The sequence below is a fragment of the Channa argus genome, chromosome 19 (genome assembly GCF_033026475.1).
Source record: "Channa argus isolate prfri chromosome 19, Channa argus male v1.0, whole genome shotgun sequence".
Taxonomy (NCBI): domain Eukaryota; kingdom Metazoa; phylum Chordata; class Actinopteri; order Anabantiformes; family Channidae; genus Channa; species Channa argus.
The window spans coordinates 18,711,752-18,722,157 of record NC_090215.1 but is presented as its reverse complement, the minus strand read 5'-3'; positions in this window follow the sequence as shown (position 1 = coordinate 18,722,157).

Sequence of the window (10,406 nt, the reverse complement as noted above, 5' to 3'; positions counted from 1 at the left end):
TGCAGGGACGCTAACCCACCTGTTGCCAAATAATTACCGTTGAAGAGGCATTAACTTGTGTCTTCGGTGTTCAGGCGTCTTTACTGAGTGTAAAAGCAGTAGGGTTAAAACAAGCAGCATATTATACACAATTTAGTTTTTTTTTTACTTCCTAAGTTGCCTGCAGTTGAAACTTGAACAATGTGAGGAATAATTACCCACTTCAAGGTGTGCAATTTTCCCTCCTTGTCTGATGAGATGGGAGCCTTCTTGAATGTAAAAGCAAGACAAGGGGTAATTAGCAAAGATGGTGGAGGCTCTCTGGGGACGGACCCCTCCTGCCTAGCCAATGAGCATCGAGCCTAATGTCTTAGGTGAGCTTGGTGTGATTCTCAGAAAGGAGCTCTGCATGTAATTGGAGTTAAGAGGGTCACACTGGGCCACTGCAGTCTTAGAAAGTACTGACCAAGATTTCACTCCCCTCTCCCTCCGGTGGAATGATGTCAGCACTGTTAAAGGCTGCTGGGTATTCACATCTGTTTCAACACTATTAGGTTTTTGGTTGGTTCCTGTTTGAGCTGCATTTAATAGCACGATCCAGAATAAATTCACAAAGCAACAAGCAGCATTATGGAGGACATTTGTTTTAATTCAGTCTAAATTTATGTAGATTTATCTAGACCCAAGTAATAATAAGTGAGCAAGGAACTTGGTTCTGGGTTTTCTGGTGTTACCTTTTGGTAAACGAACTTTGAATCAGGGTTGTTGAAGTATAAAATGTAATTATTTTATTTATACCATTAAAAAGTTTTTAAAAAATAATAATAAAAACACACAACTTGGGCAACCAGACAGAGACAATGGAGTATGAGGTTCAAACAGAAACTAATGCATGATGTCATACTGACACGCAGCCTGAAGCTACTGCTACTTCCCAACAAAACTCGATTGAACATGCCTCCACCACTAACTTGTTTAAGAAGCCATGCTACTGTTTGTTAATCAGAAGTCAATCTGAAAGCTTTTGTGACGTACAGCAGTATGATGTGAAGCCTTCTTACAGTGCAGATCCCTAAACCATGCTGCATCCTGTTGTCACCTCCTTCAACTCTGACACTGAGAATAGTGTCAAATGCCAAAATTGACTCTTACTTTCCTGTAAGATAAACTGCACTTGGGGACAATTCAGTGCAATTTCATACAAAGTAGACAGTTTGAATCTACTGCTTAAAGCCTGCAAGGTTTCCTTTTTAAAGAGTATATGTGTTAAAGCAGCTTTCGACTTGATATATCTGGTCTTCTCACAGTACTGAACTCACTGCTGGTCCTGAAATATGTATTCATTGTTACATTTACCAAAAACAAAAAGACCTTTCTTTAATTAACTTTATTGTCAAATTTCCTCTTGTTCTCTGGGTGTTTCCCAGAAGGCAAAATTCGGGCGACAACGTCATTTCACTAAGTGAAAGTAATTTCAGCTGACGTTGAAAACAAAAACTAAATTGTTTGTGGTCTTTACTTTCTTCTGCATTTTTCTACTTTTGTTATTAAAAGATAGTGTGTTTGCAGATGGCCGTTGCATCAGTCTAAAGCAATATCTATTGTGTTTGATACAGTACAAGTATAAAAAATTAAGAGTACAAAACAGTACTGGACTGTTAAATATTTTATGCTGTTAGTATTAATGCATTAAAGATGGATTTGAGTACAGGCTAAGTTAGAGTTGCACTTGAATGTGTCTCCAAGGAATAATAATAACACAATTAAAACGACAGTGCTAAATGGCCTGCAAGTAGTGAAATATGGGCTGCACAGCTAGTGAGTCTGCCCAGTACAATTAAAATGTAACTATTGTGTAGACGTTTCAGAGTGGCCATAAGACCACTAATGATAATGTTGTGGCTGATCATTGTAGATATAGGTTTTTCTTTTGGTGCACTACAACCCGACAGTGCCTCTATAAAGTAGATTTGAGCTTGTTGTAGATGAACTGGACTGTCCTGGGCAGAGCCATGAATCCAACCAACTCAGTTTGGGATGAGTTTGGGAACCTTGTTACTTAACATCAGTGTGGGCTTGTGGCTGAAACCCATTACATGGGATTATTTTCATTTGACCAAGAGCCTATATTTCTTAGTTCATGTACACACACACACACACACACACACACACACACACACACACACACACACACACACACACACACACACACACACACACACACACACACACAGAGAGCTTTCCTCAAACCATCCACTCAGTCAGCTTCCGAAATGGAGTGGAATAAAATCAGAAGAGCAGACTGGTACAGAAGCACACTACGCTCTTGGAACAAGATGTTTGGGGATCCAAATTACATAATCCTTGCCATGCAGTGACTTTTCATGTGTTATGATGCCTAACCTGACTTCAAATTTAACGTAACCCAAAGTGTTTTCCTCTCCCTTTTCCAAAATGCACAAGTCCTTTGAGATTCTGCCCGTTTCACCTTCAATATAAATCTTATTGCACAAACTTGTTGCTCGCAGGAAAGTGAATTCATGGCCATAATCACTGATATGTTTTACACACTGTCCAACAACCTTGCTTGAGGCCAGATTATGTTGTAAATGTGCAAGACTTGCTAAAGTGCATCCATACTCCATCTTCTGCCTTTAATGCTTTGAAAATGCACTAAGATCCGGATACGTTATACATCACACCGGATGTAATCTCAGCTGTCATGCCATGCTGGGGTGCCATCAGCTGTGCTAATAAAAGGGCTGTGTTTTAGTGTAGTGTAAATAGGCAAAGGAAGGTCAACTTGATGGCAATATAGCTCTGTCGAAAAAGAGGGACAGGCAGCTGCTCTCAATAGGACCAACTGTACAGGCTCTTTAGAGTCACAAGTAAAAACGTGGAGAAAACACAACCCTGGTTGGAACCTCGGACTTAATTGCTATGATGTGACTGTGTTAAACATTTTTCCATTTTGCCGCCCTTCTCTAAACCCTATTCTCCAATATTTTACCCTCATAAGGACAACCACACAGGGTATTGTCACACAATTTGGCAGTTCCCCAGGCTCTACAGAGCAATTTAGCATCTGTTCAGTTGGTTGTTGTGTTTGTTTTGGCTGTGTCAGCTGTAGCAGGTACAGCAGGTAGCCAGCTCGTGTTAGATATTTCCCTCTTGAGTTGGTAATGCTAAATCAGAGGTAAAAGTCGAGTGAATATTGTCGAGCACCAAAGTGCACAATGCTCAATGAAGGCAAATGTCATTTCATAAGTGTTGGAATTGCAAATAAACAAATTACAGTGATACAGCAAAGACTGTCAATGTGACTGTCAGTTATAAGGTTGATTTAAAATAAGGAGCTCATCGAACTCCAAATCAAACACGTTGAAAAAGACGTATCCTGTCAGAGATATAAACTAAAGCTAAAGCTCAATGGAGCAGAACTGAATTTCCACTGATACTAACTCTTGGTTTCAGACATTAATGTTGAGCAAACTGTTCTCAGTCATCTGGATTGTTTTCTTTCTCTCTGTTCATCACATCACTGATCAGATTTTGAGGAAAGAAAGGGGAATGCAGCTCACCCGTATATTGTACCATTTTTAAAATTATACTGCTTAGCCTGTGAAGAGCTGCTGCAATTATAGTAAACATGAAAACAAAGTTTGTGAATCATCCACAGACCTCACACGGGAGCTGAAAGATAAAATGTTTACTGCCGCTTTGTTATCATTACCACAGTCTCCAGTAATATACAGTACAAAATAACTGACTTACAGTATGTTTATGTTCTTCAAACTGTTGGATGTCTGTGTTTTTATTGATCTCATATGCAGCAATAGCAATAAAACTGTGAAAGTAAAAATCCCCAACTCATCAAGGGAAAACAAAGCAAAGTAAACAAAAATTCCACTCCGGCAGACTTACTGTAGACAACATAAAAAAATGATTTTCAATTGTTTTTTGATTTCCATAAGCCCTCATTATAAGCCTTGTTACATTTAATCATGTATGTAATCAATATACTAATCCTTTCATCTGACCACAAATACATTCATGTGGCTTTATGCTTGAGGGCAGCTATAAAGAAATTAAAATAATGAAACTCCGATCCTGCTTGGCCCATATTCTTATTATCAATTGATCACACTGTCTGAGCAAACTCTCTGCCCACGTGGGGTGAAATTAAATTGGACTTCTCTCTGGAAGGAGACAAAGAAAAAAGAAAACCACTGAAACTGGTGGGCTAATTTTGTAGTTGGCTTGAATCGAGATTGCCCATTTGATCCATGGCAAGGTTTCAAAACAGCTTATCCCCCGTGGCATTGTAATTTACAGAGCTTTGATTACTGGAATTGGGAGGACACAGGCTGCCACTAAAGCCTGATTTCTGCCTCAGACCCACTTGAGATCAAGTTAGACTTTCACCTGCACTGAATGCTCATTTGACTCTTGGTTGCTCAGTCTGAAGCTTACTCACCACACAGTTTGTTGAGAAGATAAGTTAACATTCATTTAAAGCATTTCAAGCAGCCTCATGTTAGACAGGTTTTCCCTTATTTGAAATGTTTTATAAATATGTTTTTTAATCTTTTTATTTAAAAGCATCTCTGCATCTCTTATTATCTTACCACAGTTTTGTGAAAGAGATTGCAGTGATGCAATAGAGCTGATTCACATGAGGCCTAAATTGTTAGAAGTGAAACAATACATAATTTAACAGTATTTCTCATAGCAGCACAGTATTTATACTTTACAGTGGATTTTTGTTAGCTATGGCGGCATAGTTCTTTTAACTCATGTGTTTAAGATTTGAAAGGTTCAAAGTGGCTGTAAAGATGCTGTTGTATGCGGTTACATGAAAAACAAACACACAAATCAGTTTTAAAAGCAAAAATCACAGCAGAAATCTTATGGAATGTTCTTAAGTATGGTCGAAATCTTACGGAACAAAAGTCACAGAGGAGAGAAGAAGCTCTCATTTAAAGAGAGAGAACCTCCAACAGAACCAGGCTCAGGGTATTTTATGCTTCATATCCGGTATTTTCTGGTCTGTGCCCATAAAATGCATCAGTGAGCGAGAGCAGTGAAATACATACAAGTAAACAAAGCTGAAACAATGACTCCAGCTTTTTTTTTTTTTTTTTTTTAACATTAGTGCTGCTACTACTCTGCTTATGTTTACAGAAGCTGGGATTCAAAAATGTAACCAACATTGTGATTATTCTGTAAACTTTACTTTTTTTAAAACCACATCTTCATGATCTAACAGATGAAAACAGAATGATCTTACTTACTGGTAACACTATTGTTTTGTCTTGACTGCTGTGTGTTTCCGTGGTTTCCCCTCTGTGCTATTTGTGAACTAAGCTTCAAGTGCCGTCAACAATGAAAGTACAACCTTGTAGCTATTTAGTAGTGTCACGGGTCTAACAGTGAGGGTAACCACGTTAGGCTAATGCTGATATGCTCCACCATCCGAATGATGGTATTTTTCCTGGTATTCCTGTCCTGCTGACACTGCATAAAGACTGCACAAATATGAAGGATGTGTGAACATTCATAATTACAACAACAATTATATAAGCATTCCCGTCTGAACCTATGTATTTTTAACCCTCACGTCAGCCCTGGATGCTGCCGTTACTGGAGACTTGACTATTATTAAATTGGCTCTTATTTGAGAAATCTGTATATTAAGCTTAATGTATTTTTTCTGCTACAGCTGTGGGTTTTTCTGCCTCGCTTACTCTTTGACAAGAGCATCTTCACTGTCTTCACGATCAGCAGGCTGATCGTTTTCTCACCAGTCCTGATTATCACCTTGCTGCAGCCCCCTGCTCTCTAGATATTCACTGTTGCTTATCATGTCCACACCCCCGATCTGTTTGCTTTATTTCCCATCAGCTATGTGGAGATCCCTGAGACTCCCACTCCTTAATGCCTGCATCCGCCTAAAGATGCATCATGTAGATTTCATTCAGAGTCTGTCTGTTTTTGCATGTGTTAAATTTGTGTACCTGCACATAACACTTCTGTTATGCAATAACACTGTGAGAACATGTTCCAGGTTCTGTCACATTGAGCCAGGGCAATATCACAGGTATTGTCTAACATAGCAATCCCTGTGCTGAGTTTAACACTCCTAATTGCACATACAGAATATTCTTATTTAATTGGCACTGGCACAGATGCTAACAAGCTTTTAATGCTAGCCCGCCTGCTCATGACACTAAGTTGTGGTGATTTATGCTCTTAGTGCTGGTTTTCTTCTTCATGTTCAGCCTGTTGATGATGTGCATTTTGCATATGAAAAGGGTGAAGTGGACCGTGTGTCTTCTAATAGCAGCTTCATATATGCTTGTTTAATGGACATTGCTTGTAATGTTGCATAATTGATGAGCTTTGGAAGGCGATGATGGTTAATAGGTTTTGGTGTGCTCGCTCTTGAGGACCCAGATACATAAAGCAGTCTTTAAACTCAGATATTCAGCTGTTTGCAGAATTGCATTCCTGCTTTGAGTCCGACCACGCTATTGAATACTCATCATCAGTTAGTATTACCACAACAGAGTCCTTCTCCACCTTGTAGTCTGCTCATTAGTCTATTATGTTTAAAACCTTGTCGTCACGGTTACAGTAATAAACACGGAGCATACCAGGGGCCTCATTTATCACTTATGAAAGTTGTGTGTATCAGTACAAACAACAAAATGCAAATCTTGACTGTTCTACATCTATTTTGTGCACATGAAATTTTACCTTTGATTTTGCCGCTGTTTTTGTGCACAATAAAGCAAACTGCCTAAAATGGCCTTTCTAATTTTTTAAAAAGACAGAATATTGTTATGTGATACCGAAGCAAACAGAGGCACAAAGTTGGTATAAATGTTGGGTTTATCTTTGCCAGAATTTTTCTCTGTTTTTTTAATTTAAATTAGTGCCAGGCGAACCAAACAACAATATGAACTCCCAGGCAGACCAGAAATCTAACAAATGATGTGAAAAAATAGCAGAAAAATTGGCTTTTTGGATGGTTTTTGTAAGGGTATGGCCAGGCGAACGCCAAATGGACCAAAAGGTTCTGTAGATGTTTAGAACTGCAAAACACCATATTTTTTAATACAGATTGAAAAAACTAATCATATTAGCTTATCAGATGGCTTATCTATCTGTCTCTGTGTGCTAAAGTCAATGTTGTGCATCCTGCATGCGCACTGCAGTTGAGCGTCCCCGTTATTCTCAGTGAAATAGCCACATTTCACTGAGAATAAGGGGCCACTGCTATTTACAGAGGGCCAACAAACATCGTTGAAACCGTTATTTAATTGGCTATGGAATGTTGTTACATCATCAAATGGAATGCACACCATTGGTTGGTCCGAGAATCGGGGGCTAAGATTGGTTTATAGGTATCCTGAAGGGCCAATCTGTGTAGCAGAAACATAGATGTGGGCTAGTTTGAATCCAGAATGCTCGCCCATTTCCAAAATGGTGCCGGTTGCAATGTTTATTTTTCATATACAGGCAACGACTGAACAGTGAAAAACAACAGTTTTAAGAGCCATCAGGTTAACGTACAGAGACGCCTCCAAACTACCACACAGCACTGAAATACCTAGTGCTCATTTGGTATTGATAAATGCAGCAAACAAGAAATATAAATATAAAAACTGATGAGCTTAAAAAACCTGATGCAGTAGTAAAATATAAGAACTGCAGAACACAGATAATATATTTAAAGCAGTATCTCTACAATGCAGTAATATGCTTGATTAAAATGAAGATGATCTGTTCCTTCTTGCACTTGCGTCCCTTCTCCATCACTTCGATTTTTGCTTGCCTTGTACCTCACTTGTAATTCACTTTGCAGTAACAAAAAATGTAAATATAATTTATAACGATAACATTCCTGAAGCATAATTATGAATGTAATACTAATGATAATGGCCGTTTAATGGGGTGAAACCATTCAAATCTGCTTTAATGTACATGTGCAAAAGTTAATGACACAGCACTTAAGTCTCATTTTCAGGTATTTGTCCTGTGGCTTACCACCATTCTGTGCATGCAGTATGGCATTGTGATTGAAATGTACTGGTAATACGCCAGGGGCACAAACTGGCGCTAGCCTCAAGCCAGAGCTTTAACACATCAGTACACAAGAAAATGGCTTAAATTGTTAAGTCACTGCTCTGTATATTGAGAAGCACAATAGAAGCAACCATCATGTCAAAGCATCAGCAGAGACTTTTCTCTTGATGCAAATATACACTGTACCTCAAGCAGGATGATTTGTCTGTTTAAACGGAGGTTATGTAACACATCATGGTAGAGTCGGAGCACCGTGGTGGCTAAAGATGCATCGTTTATTTCACAAAGTAACGTGCAGCACAGTTTGGTGGCAGGCCAAAGCATATTTCTTTGATGTGACAAACTGTTTCGTTCCTGTAGATCACATTTCTCCCCTTTGATGCAGTAATCTTTCGTGAACCATAGTTGTTCACTACAGTTTTTTATTCATTTATGTTTTCTCAAAGTGTACATCAGTTCAGAATGAAAGCAGGAAAGCAACACTGTAAAACTAGTTTAACTGGAAGCAATGAGCTTGGCGGACATTAGAAGTAGCAATAATATCATCTTCTTCTTATGAACAAGAGATGATGTCAGAAAAACATGGATATGATCTGCAACCCTTGAAAATTACCACGCAAGATGAGAAGAGTTCTACTGTATGTTGTCTCTGTGAAATGTAATTTAGGTCAAATAAACTGAACGGTTATTGTTGAACGAGGCACCATTACCTCCTTTAATGCACCTTTCAATCATCTAGCACTTGTGTCTACTATGCAAAAACTAGTGTTTTTATGGGCTACACGAAGTAGCTCCCTCCTAAATAAACTTTGAAATCTCTTTTCTCACGTAGGTTGAAAAAGGGTGAATTTTTAAAAAGTTCTATGTCAGCTACCTTTATTCAGATAATTAATGCTTTCCTTAATACTCCCTCTGTTACATGCAGGAGGCTATTTTGAGGGAAGGCTCCCTGTGCACAGAAACAAAACAAGCTTCCTGTTACATCAGCTTTTCTTCTATTTCAGATGTGCGCCTTTATTCTTCTCTCCCTCCTGACTGCATGTGTCACTCTGAAATGTGTTTATTAACCCTTTTCCCTTATATACAAATTTGCACAAAATGAGCACAAGTGCCACACAACACACAAGAAAAAACCCCCACGTCTTTTATATCAGTTATGAGACCAAATGAGATGATGCATCTTAGTCTGACCTAAACCTGAAAGAAGATGGCCTCAGAGAGAGTGTGATTAATACTGCAGTACTGGCAAAGGATGGTAAATAGATTTATAATATATTTGTATTTGTTTGACATTTCTGTAGCAATAATGCATGATAATGCAAGTGTCTTGCAGAAAGTTTCCTCAAAACCACATAAAACACGTGGAAATTGGACCTGAGGCTTCTGCTGTTTATGTTTCTGAGCAAATGAGGGATTTTGGTAAATAACATAATTTTCTATTGTCTCTGTGGATATTAACGATTTGTCTAGATTTAAAAAAAATCTTCCAGTAATGGCACTGTACTGCTTGAGTTACGCCGATGCCAGTTTAATGTTGGAGTAAATAAAGTATCTTTAAATATTTAGGAATTTCATAAGCCCTTTGTGTCCTTTTCATAGTTTTTTATGGTTCAGTTTGGCATATCACTCTCCACATACTCAAACTAGGTAGTCTGTTCTGTGTCAAGGCACGTTTGACCCCCCAAAATCGATTTACTTGACCGATTCCCTGCGCGAACACAGCCTGCCCTGTCCTGCCCAAGATTCAGTTGGACTAGGCAGGCAACTGTGCGCACACATGGAACACGTGTGTCATGCCTGTGGAGGAGTCACAGGCTAGTAAAGTGCGAAGAACATGATACAAGGCAACTGTGCCTAGAGTGAGTAAATATGACAAATGCCATTGTCCCCATATGCTTCAAAGATGCACACAGGAAGTATAAAGGTGCAACGAATTTAGGGAGTTCAGGCTTGTTGTGCATTTTAGCAAATTTGCTTGATTCAAAGAATGCTTGATTACTTACTGGCAGGTTGGGTTTGCAGCGTGCTCCTTGATGTTCAACCAACTAACACTGGATGACATAGTTACTGAAGACAACTCACTGCTTACAATTAACAACTGAGTATGTTTTCTCGGCATCTAGATATATGTCGCATGCGCTTCATTTAGGATTCAGTGACCACAACCCCTACAAAACAATCACAAACTTGCAACTGCTGTACTGTGAAAACCCAATGCTAATAGAGACAAAATTGTGCATCTCAGGCTTAAATATGACACATGACAGTTCTGATGGAAACTTAGTTGGACAGTGCAGCTTTATTTATTTCTGGAGCAAACAAACATGTAGCTGAGC